At 58.5% G+C, this 10,544-nt stretch overlaps 1 long non-coding RNA gene across 1 annotated transcript; it reads left to right on the top strand.

Annotated features, from left to right (window-relative positions):
• The first annotated feature begins 2,923 nt into the window (after positions 1-2,923).
• Positions 2,924-9,263, top strand: LOC139184672 (uncharacterized). Its single transcript, XR_011568250.1, has 2 exons — positions 2,924-7,600; positions 8,057-9,263. It is a non-coding gene; the product is annotated as an uncharacterized lncRNA (long non-coding RNA).
• Positions 9,264-10,544: the final 1,281 nt, after the last annotated feature.

Genomic DNA, 10,544 nt, shown 5'->3' with positions numbered 1-10,544 from the left:
GGGAGGAGCGACTCCATCTGGGGCCTGGGAGGTTATTTCAGGACAGAGAACTTGCTGTTTCATCCCCCGAACTCCACAAACCTGCAGATCCGCTGGCGAGGGGAATAGGCGGTGCCGGGCTTCACAGGAGCCTTCCAGTTGCTTCCGGCAGCTCGGCACTGAAGGCAGAGAGCAGGTGGGTAGTCGCGGGTCCAGAGCGGACAGCAGCTGGTCCCAGAGCTCTACTCCCCTGCCCATTGTCAAAGGGACGCTCAGAGCAGCCTCCCTGAACACCGCTCCCATCTCTGAGCCTGGGTGTCCCACATGGGGCCCAGACTCCGCCCCCTCCAGCCGCCTGGGTCACTCTCAGGCTCAGTGGGACTGCAGTGATGATGGTGATAATACACTTGACAAGATGCACACAGCCCAGTGTTCACTGCAGCCAGGACGTGGAAGCAGCCTGTGTCCATCACCAGAGGAATGGGGACGGAAGATGCGCTAGGTACAGGCAGGGGGATGTTACTCAGTCATAAAAAAGAATGAAATGATGCCATTTGCATGGATGGACCTAGAGATTATCATACCAAGTGAAGGAAGTCAAACAGAGAAGGACAAATATCATGTGGTATCACTCACATGTAAAATATATTAGGGAAAAAAAGGTACACATGAATTTATTTACAAAGTAGAAACAGACTCAGACCAGAGAACACAAGTGTATGGTTACCTGGGGGGACAATTGAGGGAGGGATGAATTTGGAGTTTGGGATTAACGTATGCACACCGTAAAATAGATAAGCAAGGTCACACTGCATAGCACAGGGAGCTGGATTCAGCCTCTTGTAATAACTTAAAATGGAAAATAATCGAAAGGGATACAAATAAATGCACACACACATATATAAAACCAAATCACTGTGCTGTGCTTATGAAAGCAATTCACTATGGTAAACCCACTATATACCAGTATAAAATTATTAATTAACTGGTGACAATGGCAACCCTGGGGGTCCTGCCGTGAGTCTCCGTGCAGGTGGACCCAGCTCGCTGGTGGGCTGGCGGTAGTTTCTCTTCTCTTTTCTACAAACACCTCGGACGCTGAGCACAAGCTCATTTAAATCTCTCTAAGTTAGGCTCTGGGCTGTAAAAATCCTTCTTGAGAAAATAGAGTTGTCTCAAACTGCCATGTGAACTATTTTTTGTTGGCAGTGTTTAAATCCACTTTTCTCCAACCCCCAAACTGGAAAAACAATTTTCGTTTGGAAACGCCTGGGCTGACATGGTTGTCGAGACCGATCTTTCCCGGGGTTTGCGGTTTCGCCCGGGGGAGTGCTTCCGTGTGTGTGGAGCGCTGACTGGTTTTGCTCGTTTCCAGCCAGAATGTGTGCGCTTCCTGCTCTGACTCAGAGCGTGAGGCACTGGGAGGTGGACGGTCCACCCCGGAGGGCCTGGGAGGCGGTCAGCCCTGCAGCAGCTCCGTGGGAAAATGGGAGCTTCTGGGTCAGCTCAGGGAGCCCAGACCTGCTTCCGGGGACGTGCCAGGTCCCTGGCCCCTCAGACGCTGGGGAGCTCGTGGTCCCTCCGCTCCAGGTGAAATGTCCTCCGTGGAGACGGCCAAGCAGGGGGTTGGGGGGCTGCGAACAGAGCCCTGGGACCCAGCAGGGCGGCTCCTTTGGATGAAGCAGGAACCGGAGATGCATCCCCGCACTCAGCTTCTGCACGGAGGGGACAGGGCCAGCCAGGGCGCCAGACTCGGCGGGACCACCGCCCCCTGCGGGGACCATCGCCCCCTGATGGGGCCAGCAGGGGGCGCCAGACTCGGCAGGACCACCGCCCCCTGACGGGACCAGTGCTCCCTGTCGGGGCCAGCAGGGGGCGCCAGACTCGGCGGGACCACCGCCCCCGGACAGGACCAGTGCTCCCTGTCGGGGCCAGCAGGGGACGCCAGACTCGACCAGGACCACCGCCCCCTGCTGGGACCACCGCCCCCTGACGGGACCAGTGCTCCCTGTCGGGGCCAGCAGGGGGCGCCAGACTCGACCAGGGACCACTGCCCCCTGCTGGGACCACCGGCCCCCTGATGGGGCCAGCAGGGGGCGCCAGACTCGGCGGGGCCAGCAGGGGGCGCCAGACTCGGCAGGACCTCCGCCCCCTGCTGGGACCACCGCCCCCTGATGGGGCCAGCAGGGGGCGCCAGACTCGGCGGGGCCAGCAGGGGGCGCCAGACTCGGCAGGACCTCCGCCCCCTGCTGGGACCACCGCCCCCTGATGGGGCCAGCAGGGGGCGCCAGACTCGGCGGGGCCAGCAGGCGGCGCCAGACTCGGCAGGACCACCGCCCCCTGACGGGACCAGTGCTCCCTGTCGGGGCCAGCAGGGGGCGCCAGACTCGACCAGGACCACCGCCCCCTGACGGGACCAGCAGGGGGCGCCAGACTCGGCGGGACCACCGCCCCCTGCTGGGACCATCGCCCCCTGATGGGGCCAGCAGGGGGCGCCAGACTCGGCAGGACCACCGCCCCCTGACCCCCATGGGGTCAGCCACCTCCCTCCTCGGTTTCCTCCACGTCTGCAAATCACCTATTTTCTGAGACGCATTCGTGACCCCGAATTGAGACTCAAGGCCATCGACGGGCATCACTGGGCGTGTTCCGCGCCCGGCCGAGGTCCGAGCACAGCCTCTGCTCCGGCTGGCCTGGGCACAGGGGCTCCCTCACCCCCGCTGGGTGCTGTCGTAGTTCTGTGCTCGGGGTGATGTCTCTATTTAAAGTGACCCGAGCACAGCGCGGCAGGGCGGCCTGGGGGTCCGTGGTCCAGGAGGCAGTGACGTGCCTCAGGAGCAAACACACGTCAGCTGAGCGTCCTGCAGGTGCCGGGCTGCTGGCCGAGAGAGCATGGTCCCTCAGCCGTCTGTATTAGTATGGCGTCCTTGCACAGAAGCACAGGACGAGGCTGTGTGTTCCTCTGCTGACCAGAGTGACCCCAGGCTGGCCCCAGGTCAGCTGGAGCAGAACCACCAACCTCTGTTTCATCACCTCCGGGAGCCATGTCCAGGTTTCCCCAGCACCTGGCCTGAAGGTAGGAGCAGGTCAGTCAGCCCAGAGGGTCTGGGAATACCTGGCCAGCCCTGTGGCGGCCAGCCTGCCCTCAGCAGCTCTGAGGACCTGTCCTTTGTCCTCACAGCCTCCAGCCCTGCGGGCTGTCCCCTGGGTGTGTCCAGGGCTGGTCATGCCGCCCTGACGGTCATTCTCAGTTGCGTCTGCAGGGCCAAAGAGAACAAGGAAACCATGACTCAAGTACTTCAGGCTCAAGGAATCGCACCCCTGGGAGCAGAGTCAGCTATCTACCCGCTGGGGTGCACGCACAGCTCTGCTGACCTCCTGCTGGGTCAGAGTGCTTTGCGAGCTGTTCCCTGAGCAGCCAGCCTTCCTGACAGCAGTGACCGCCTCGGGGCCCACCCCTCGTCCTTGTGTTGGAGGTTCCCATGGTGACTCAAACACCCTCTGTCCTGGCGAGGCTAAGAACAGAAACAAACAACAAAGCTCATCCAGTGGGGCTGGACCAGCACCCGCCCCAGGGACCCCGAGACTTCGGCCCCTCTGAAGTTTGCAGACAGAGGCCACTTGCCAAGTCAGGGCTGGGCTTGCTTGGCTGGACGAGAATCAGGGAGACACGGAGCTGAGCCTGTGTATCACCTGCGCCAGGTCGGAGGCTCACCTGCAGACGGGTGCCACCTGCTCTCTGACCCCCAACCCCGTCCTGCGCCGGGCAGTCAGCGACGGGCTACAGGAAGCAGGCTGCACACTTCCGGACAGAAGTCTGATGATTCAGTGCAGGCGACTCTACAGACCCGTTCAGACTGGGAAGGTAACCGGGGCCCTCAGACTGAGCCGTGTTGTTACCAAGACAGCTATTGTTAACACAAAGGAAGCCGTCTGTACTGTCCAGGCTTAACAGTCCAGCGATACACGCAAAAACTAGCATTTGTGAACTTTCGACACTTTGAACCATGAGGTTGCTCAATTAGATAATTTGGTGTGGTTACACATTGCAAAAGTAGTATCTTCAAAATGGCATAAAGAAGGCAGAAAAACGGTCCCGAGTTTACGGTAATAATTAGATTCCAAAATTCCCAAACAACAAACCGTTTCTGAGTACCAACTCTATTTATGCAAAAAAAAAAAAAAAAAAGAACAGAGGCTGACCACCTACAGATCACCATCCAGGCCAAGACCAAGCAGGGCACCCAACGCCATCGAAGATGGAAAGGAAACAAACAGAACTGTCCTTATTAAAAAAAAAAAAAAAAGATTGGATGTGTAGAAAATCTAAAACCTAAGAAAAATGTGCAAAATCTTTGGAAAACACCATAAATCCTTGCCAAAGCCTATTAAAGAAGCCGTTTAAAAATGTAGGAATATGTCATGTTTATGAATGGGAGGATTAAGTGTTTACAAAGTCAACTGAACTGAGATTGAATTCTAGATTCAATGCGATGCCAGCCCTAACCGCTGCAGGGAGTCAACAGGCTGAAACCAAAAAAGGCCAGGACCCTGTGGACATGGAGGGTCCTGCAGAAGAGACTCAGTTGGGTCACTTCCACCCAGGTGTCGAGAAGATGCTCGCACCCCTGCACCAGCTCGGACAGTGGGCACTGGTGCAGGCTGCAGCAAAGGGACTCGGCATAAACCCAGAAACACTCACACAGAGGCAGCCCCCTGTCAGAGCAGCGGCCGATGTGGTGGGGAAGGAGGGTCCTGCCCATGGGACAAGGGCCCTACCACCAGGCCGGCGCAGCAGAGAGGGGGACTCACGCTGCCCCGCTCCAGAGGCTCCGATCTGTAGAGAATGTGACTCCAGCTTAGGTTCCTGCTGCCCGAATGCACGCATGGGCTTCCCTAGTGGCTCAGCTGGTAAAGAATCCGCCTGCAATGCGGGAAGCCTGGGTTCGATCCCTGGGTTGGGAAGACCCCCTGGAGAAGGGAAAGGCTACCCACTCTAGTATTCTGGCCTGGAGAATTCCATGGACTGTACAGTCCATGGGGTCACAGGGTCAGACATGACTGAGCGGCTTTGACTTCACTGATGCGCTCTTACTGGGAATGTGGCAGGCGGACCCAGTCACCACGACACAGGCGTGAACCAGGGAGACGCGCTGGCGGATGTGAGTGTGAAGGGCACTGATGGAGATGAGCCGGGGCCAGAAGAAGGCGCTCTGGATCTGAAGGTCGGGGCAGGTCGAGCTGGGGTGTGCGAGACACCCGGACCCACTATGCGGGCCCGCCCTCCAGGCACAGGCAGAAGCCTCGGCCAGCTCGACTTTCCGCCGCAGAAGCAGGATGATGGACAGCCCCAAGTGCAGGGTGGCGGGAGGGGCAGGCTGCGGAAAGGAGAGCCCCTCAGTCGGGGCTTCCGGGTCACCGAGAAGGTCGCCGAGCTGAGCGAAGGGCAAACAGAGGTCCCGGAGGGTGTTCAGGTGAGACTGGAGATCCAACCGGGCCTCTGCCCAGCATGGGGGCTTCTGCCTGGGATGCTGGGGGCCGCTCTGAGCTGGGTGGGATGGCCAGCATCTCCCCCCGCCCCCAAGATGTCCCTGTCGTCTGAGACATCAACCAGTTTCCAAGTTCAAAACCGATGCACTGCCATCCTGGACAGAGCGGACAGGGCGAGAGAGGGGCGGGGTGGAGGCGGGGCCAGCAAGGAGGAGGCGAGGGTCCCGGGACGTGGCGGGGCCAGCTGCGGGCCTGAAATCCACGGACTGATGCGACAGCGTGTGGAACAAGGACTCCGCCGGCCTGCCCCCAGCAGACATAGGTCTGTCTGGCGGTCCGTTCTCCCGCTGCAGGGAGTTCAGGATGCGGGATGAGGACCCAGCAAATGCAGCCCCGGGACGCCGGCCGCTCTGCCTGGATCAGTGTCTCTCGTGGCTCCGTGTCCCGGGAACGGGAATCCCTGCAGGATGAAGCCTTGGGCTGGGGCGGCAGGTGGACCAGAAGGCTGGGATGGACATGGTCAGGAGGTTCCGTCTGCTGAGAGGAAAGCCCTGGGCAAGGTCAGGCCCAGACAGCGCGCACCGGTGGCTCTGGGACTAATCTTTAGCGCCGACAGCTCCAACTCCAGCCAAACACCGGGGACGCCTCCCAGAGCCCCAGCGCCCAGCCTCCTGACGGAACGGCACTGCAGGTCCCGCGGCCCCGGCTGGGAGATCCCAGAAGCCTGCATGGGCCTGAAGCCATCGCTCCCGGTTTATGGACAATCCAGGTTGCTAATGGTTTCCTGCGCACCAGTGATCACAAGAATGCCAGGAAACCAGCTTCCCACGAGGGCACCGCGGGCAAATCTGCAGGAAGCACATTGAGTTTCATAAGCTTCACCGACCGCTGCCCTGAGATGAGAAACCCCAACGGAGGGCAAGGTGACCGATGGCTGCCGGCTGTCCCTGCCAAGGACCTCGGCTCCCTTGTAGTTAAAGGCGTGATTTGCCCGTGAGGGACTTGAACACGGGCGTGATGACAGCTTGCACCCTGGCTCTGAGTGTGGCCAGCATGCCCACCCCCTCCCAAAGACCCCTATTGCTGGAGGGCGGCTCGCTCCCCAGGAGGGGTTTTGCACGTGAGGGGCTGTGTCCTCAGCCCACGGGGGCGGCCCCGGCAGGGGGCACTGCCCCGGCCACTTGATCACAGCGGTTTCCCAGCCGTGAGGTGCCTGGTGCAGGGGCACAGCGCTCGTCTTTCTGGGGAGCCAGTGACGGGGCCCTGGAGGCCACTGAGATCCACGTCTTCCGCTGAGTCAGGGCAGCTGTGAGAGGACGCAGAGAGGCGCTCGCCCACGGCCGGCCTCCCCCAGTGCCCTTGCTTTTCCACGGACTTCCTAGGGAAGTTCATGTCCCCTCCGCGGGCTGAGCTCCATGCTCATCATTGGCAACGAGATTCTAACGGCTCTAGGCTATAATGCTGGGACTCCACGTACACCTTCTGCGTTTCAGCCAGAGGGTGTCAGCTCAGTCTCTGAAACATCTCCTGGCGTCAACAAGACTCAGTGTCTGTCTCCAGGGGTGGACGTGAAGAGGAAATCCACACCCAGGGACGTCTCACTGCACAAGGAAGGCGCTCTTTGTCCTGTTTCACACGAAGAGAAAGGGAACCCGGAGAGGTCAGGCCAGGCCAAAAGTCAGGCAGGTGGAATGGAGGTGTCAGGAGAAGAACGCAGAGCGAGCTGGCTTCCCCCCAGCACACTGACTCTTGTAACGAACAAGAAAGAAATCAAAGAAACTCTCAGGGCCCAGAGACGAAAGGGTGATGTTTGAGACACCCTTGTGTTGTTGTCGAGTCCCTCAGTCGTGTCTGTCTCTTTGCGACCCCATGGACTGTGGCCCTGCAGGCTCTGTCGATGGGATTTCCCAGGCAAGAATGCTGGAGTGGGTTACCATTTCCTTCTCCAGGGGCTCTTCCTGACCCAGGAATTGAGCCCATGTTTCCTGCGCTGGCAGGCGGATTCTTTACCACTGAGCCACTAGGGAAGTCCTTGAAATACCCAAACCACAGGTGAAGCTTACATCGTCCCCGAGAGCCGGTCTCCTTCCTGTTCTCTGACCCCACGAGGCTGCAGCATTGCCGGCCATGGGTGAGTCACGGGGGGGAGGGAAGGACCCAGAGCCCAAGAGCACCTGGGCTCCCCCAGGCCCTGCAGGGTCTCGCCAGGGGTAGAAAGGGGCTTATGGGCAGTTTGCAGAGCTGGACCAGACCGAGGCCCGGACGGTCACGTTCCCCATGGTCCGCACCTGCTGACCCGGTCCAGCTGCCTCCCCAGCTCCCACGAATCTGTAGGTCTGGAGTCCCTTGTGCTCCAGAAAGCCAGCGGAGGCCTGACTCCAGGGGTTGTGCCTGGTCATCCAGTGGGTAGGCTGGAGTTTAGAGTGGACTCGTTGTAAGATTTAGAGAAGAAAATGAAGTTTCTAGGGCTTTTCCTGGACCTGAAAACAGAATGTTTAAGGAGAACGGATGGTGGGGCTGTTTCAACTCATTCTTAGGAAAATCATGGGAGGCCCTGCAAGACCTACCTGGGGTCTCTCTTCTCCAGGTCTCTGTCTCTGTGGCCAAGAGGAAGCTGGAAGGAAGCACATTCCTCGTCTGCTCAGTGAGGGGCGGCAAGCCCGCCCCTCTGGAGGAGGGCTGCTGGCATCAGGGCACATGGCAAAAGGGCACCATCCCACCCCGGGGGCCAGGATGGCAGCCACAGTGACCACGGGGGGTGCCACGGCCACGCGGCGGCTGGCAGCGGGATCCCTGCTCCCCGAACCCAGGCCCGCGGCCTCTAACCCTGTCCAGCGACCTCATCGTCTCACCTCTGTCTTCAGATACGTTATTTGCAAAAACAAGATCATCACGATCAGCCTCTTGGTGAAGATCTTCACCTTGAAGAGCAGTGGAGCCACTGCTGATGAAAAATGAAGAGCAGAATTAGCAGTGACTTCGTAAATTCAGTTTTTATTTTATGGAGTGGTAGGTCAGGAAGATCCCCTGGAGGAGGGCATAACAACCGACTCCAGTGCTCTTGCCTAGAGAATTCCATGGACAGAGGAGCCTGGCAGTCCATGGGGTTGCAGAGCTGGACAGGATTGAAGCAACTTAGCACGCACGCAGGTATAGTTGATTTACAATACTTGTATGGAGCTGCTGCTGCTGCTAAGTCGCTTCAGTCGTGTCTGACTCTGTGTGACCCCATAGACGGCAGCTCACCAGGGTCCCCATCCCTGGGATTCTCCAGGCAAGAACACTGGAGTGGGTTGCCATTTCCTTCTCCAATGCGTGAAAGTGAAAAGTGAAAGTGAAGTCGCTCAGTCGTGTCTGACTCTTAGCGACCTCATGGACTGCAGCCCACCAGGCTCCTCGGTCCATGAGATTTTCCAGGCAAGAGTACTGGAGTGGGGTGCCATTGCCTTCTCCTTGTATGGAGCAAAGTGATTCGACTATGCACCATATTTAGGCCTCTGCACAGTTCCAGCAGCCTCATCGTCTCGCACGTAGGGCATCTGGACCATTTTCCGATTAGGCCATTGCAGCCTGTTGAGTAGCACTCCCGTGTTACCCTGTAGGTCCTTATTAGTTATCTGTTTCAGATACAGTAGTGTGTGTATGTAAACCCCAGCCTCCTGGTTTACCCCTCCCCACAACCGTCCTCCTTTGGCAACCGTAAGTCTGTTTTCTGTCGCCGGTGAGGCTGTTTTCTCTTTTGTAAGTCCACTTGTATTGTTTTTTAGACTCCACATATAAATGATATCCTATGATGTTTGTTTTTGTCTGACTTATTTCTCTTAGGATGATCATCTCTGGGTCCATCTCTGTCGCGGCCAATGGCACTGTGTCCTTCTTTCTTATGGCTGGGGAGTGGCCATAGTGTATCTGTGCCAAGTAGGAATTCATGGAGACACAGGGAGGGGGGCCCCTAAGGAGTCTGTGACTGGCCGAGACCTAAGAGCTCAGGAAAGACACGTAGGGAGTGGAGGGCAGCCACGCGGAGTACTTTCCCAGAGCGGTCAGTTGCCAGGGGCTGAGGCAGGGAGCAGAGGAGTGCAGGGTCACAAGAATAGCTCAGGTAATGAGGATGTGAACAAGGGCAGACACAAACGCGGGGCAGGGGCATGAGGGCCCGGGACTCAGTCCCACGGGGAGGAGGCTGGGGCGGGCCTGGAGCACCTGCCCCCTGGCCCTGGCGAGTGCTGGGGTCCGCTGTCGGCCTCCTGTTTCGTTTCTCTGGGTCAAACGGGGCCATTTCTTCATTGAAACTCTGTTGCCGTTCAGTTCAAGCAGCCCCTGAAATACCTCAGCACCCTCTCCCTCCCCCGTCTGCAGGAAAACGGGTCAGCGCTGACCGCTATTCTAAGAACTAATGGCGGGACGGGGTAGGTCTCGAAGCCCGGCGGCCCCAGGAGCGTGGCTGTGCACACTCAGCCAGAGGGGAGCCACACTCACGCGTGTGAAAGCCACACTCATGCATGTGTCAAAGCCTGGGCCGTGCCAGGCGCTCGGCCTGAACCCCCGCTGTCTGCACAGCAGGAACAGGTGGTGTGGAATTAAACTATATACATAAACGGCCTGGGCACAACGTTCTGGTAAGCTAATAGAAACGTAGCTACAACTGCAGTCGAGCACAAACCAGAAGTCACGTCTCAAACCTCCAGCCTCCTGAAGTTACAGAACTGCGATGTGTGCGGAGCACGCAGGCAACTCGGGGCTTCTGGCAGCATCTGGGGGAAGCGTAGCAGGAAGTCGGGTTAGCATACGTGCTCATGGTCCCCACATCTGCTGAAATGAAGAGCTCTGGCCTCAGCATTTCAAGAAGCGGGTCTGAGTCTCGGGTCCCCAGTTCCCAACATCTGTGAGTGTCGGGGGTCGCGGGCGCAGAGGGCGACCCAGCCTGGCGGAGACGCTCCATGGACAAGAGGCCAGGGTGGCACCACGTCCCGGCCCTCTGATCCCACTGACACCGAAGCACGTTTACAAGAAATGATGACCCTGGCTATTCTCTGAGTTAATTTCTGGTGCCGTAATTTCTAAAGAACACAAAC

This window comes from Bos indicus, chromosome 8, assembly GCF_029378745.1.
Source record: "Bos indicus isolate NIAB-ARS_2022 breed Sahiwal x Tharparkar chromosome 8, NIAB-ARS_B.indTharparkar_mat_pri_1.0, whole genome shotgun sequence".
NCBI lineage: Eukaryota > Metazoa > Chordata > Mammalia > Artiodactyla > Bovidae > Bos > Bos indicus.
The sequence above is the reverse complement of the archived record's forward strand: the minus strand, read 5'-3'. Positions and strand labels throughout refer to the sequence as shown.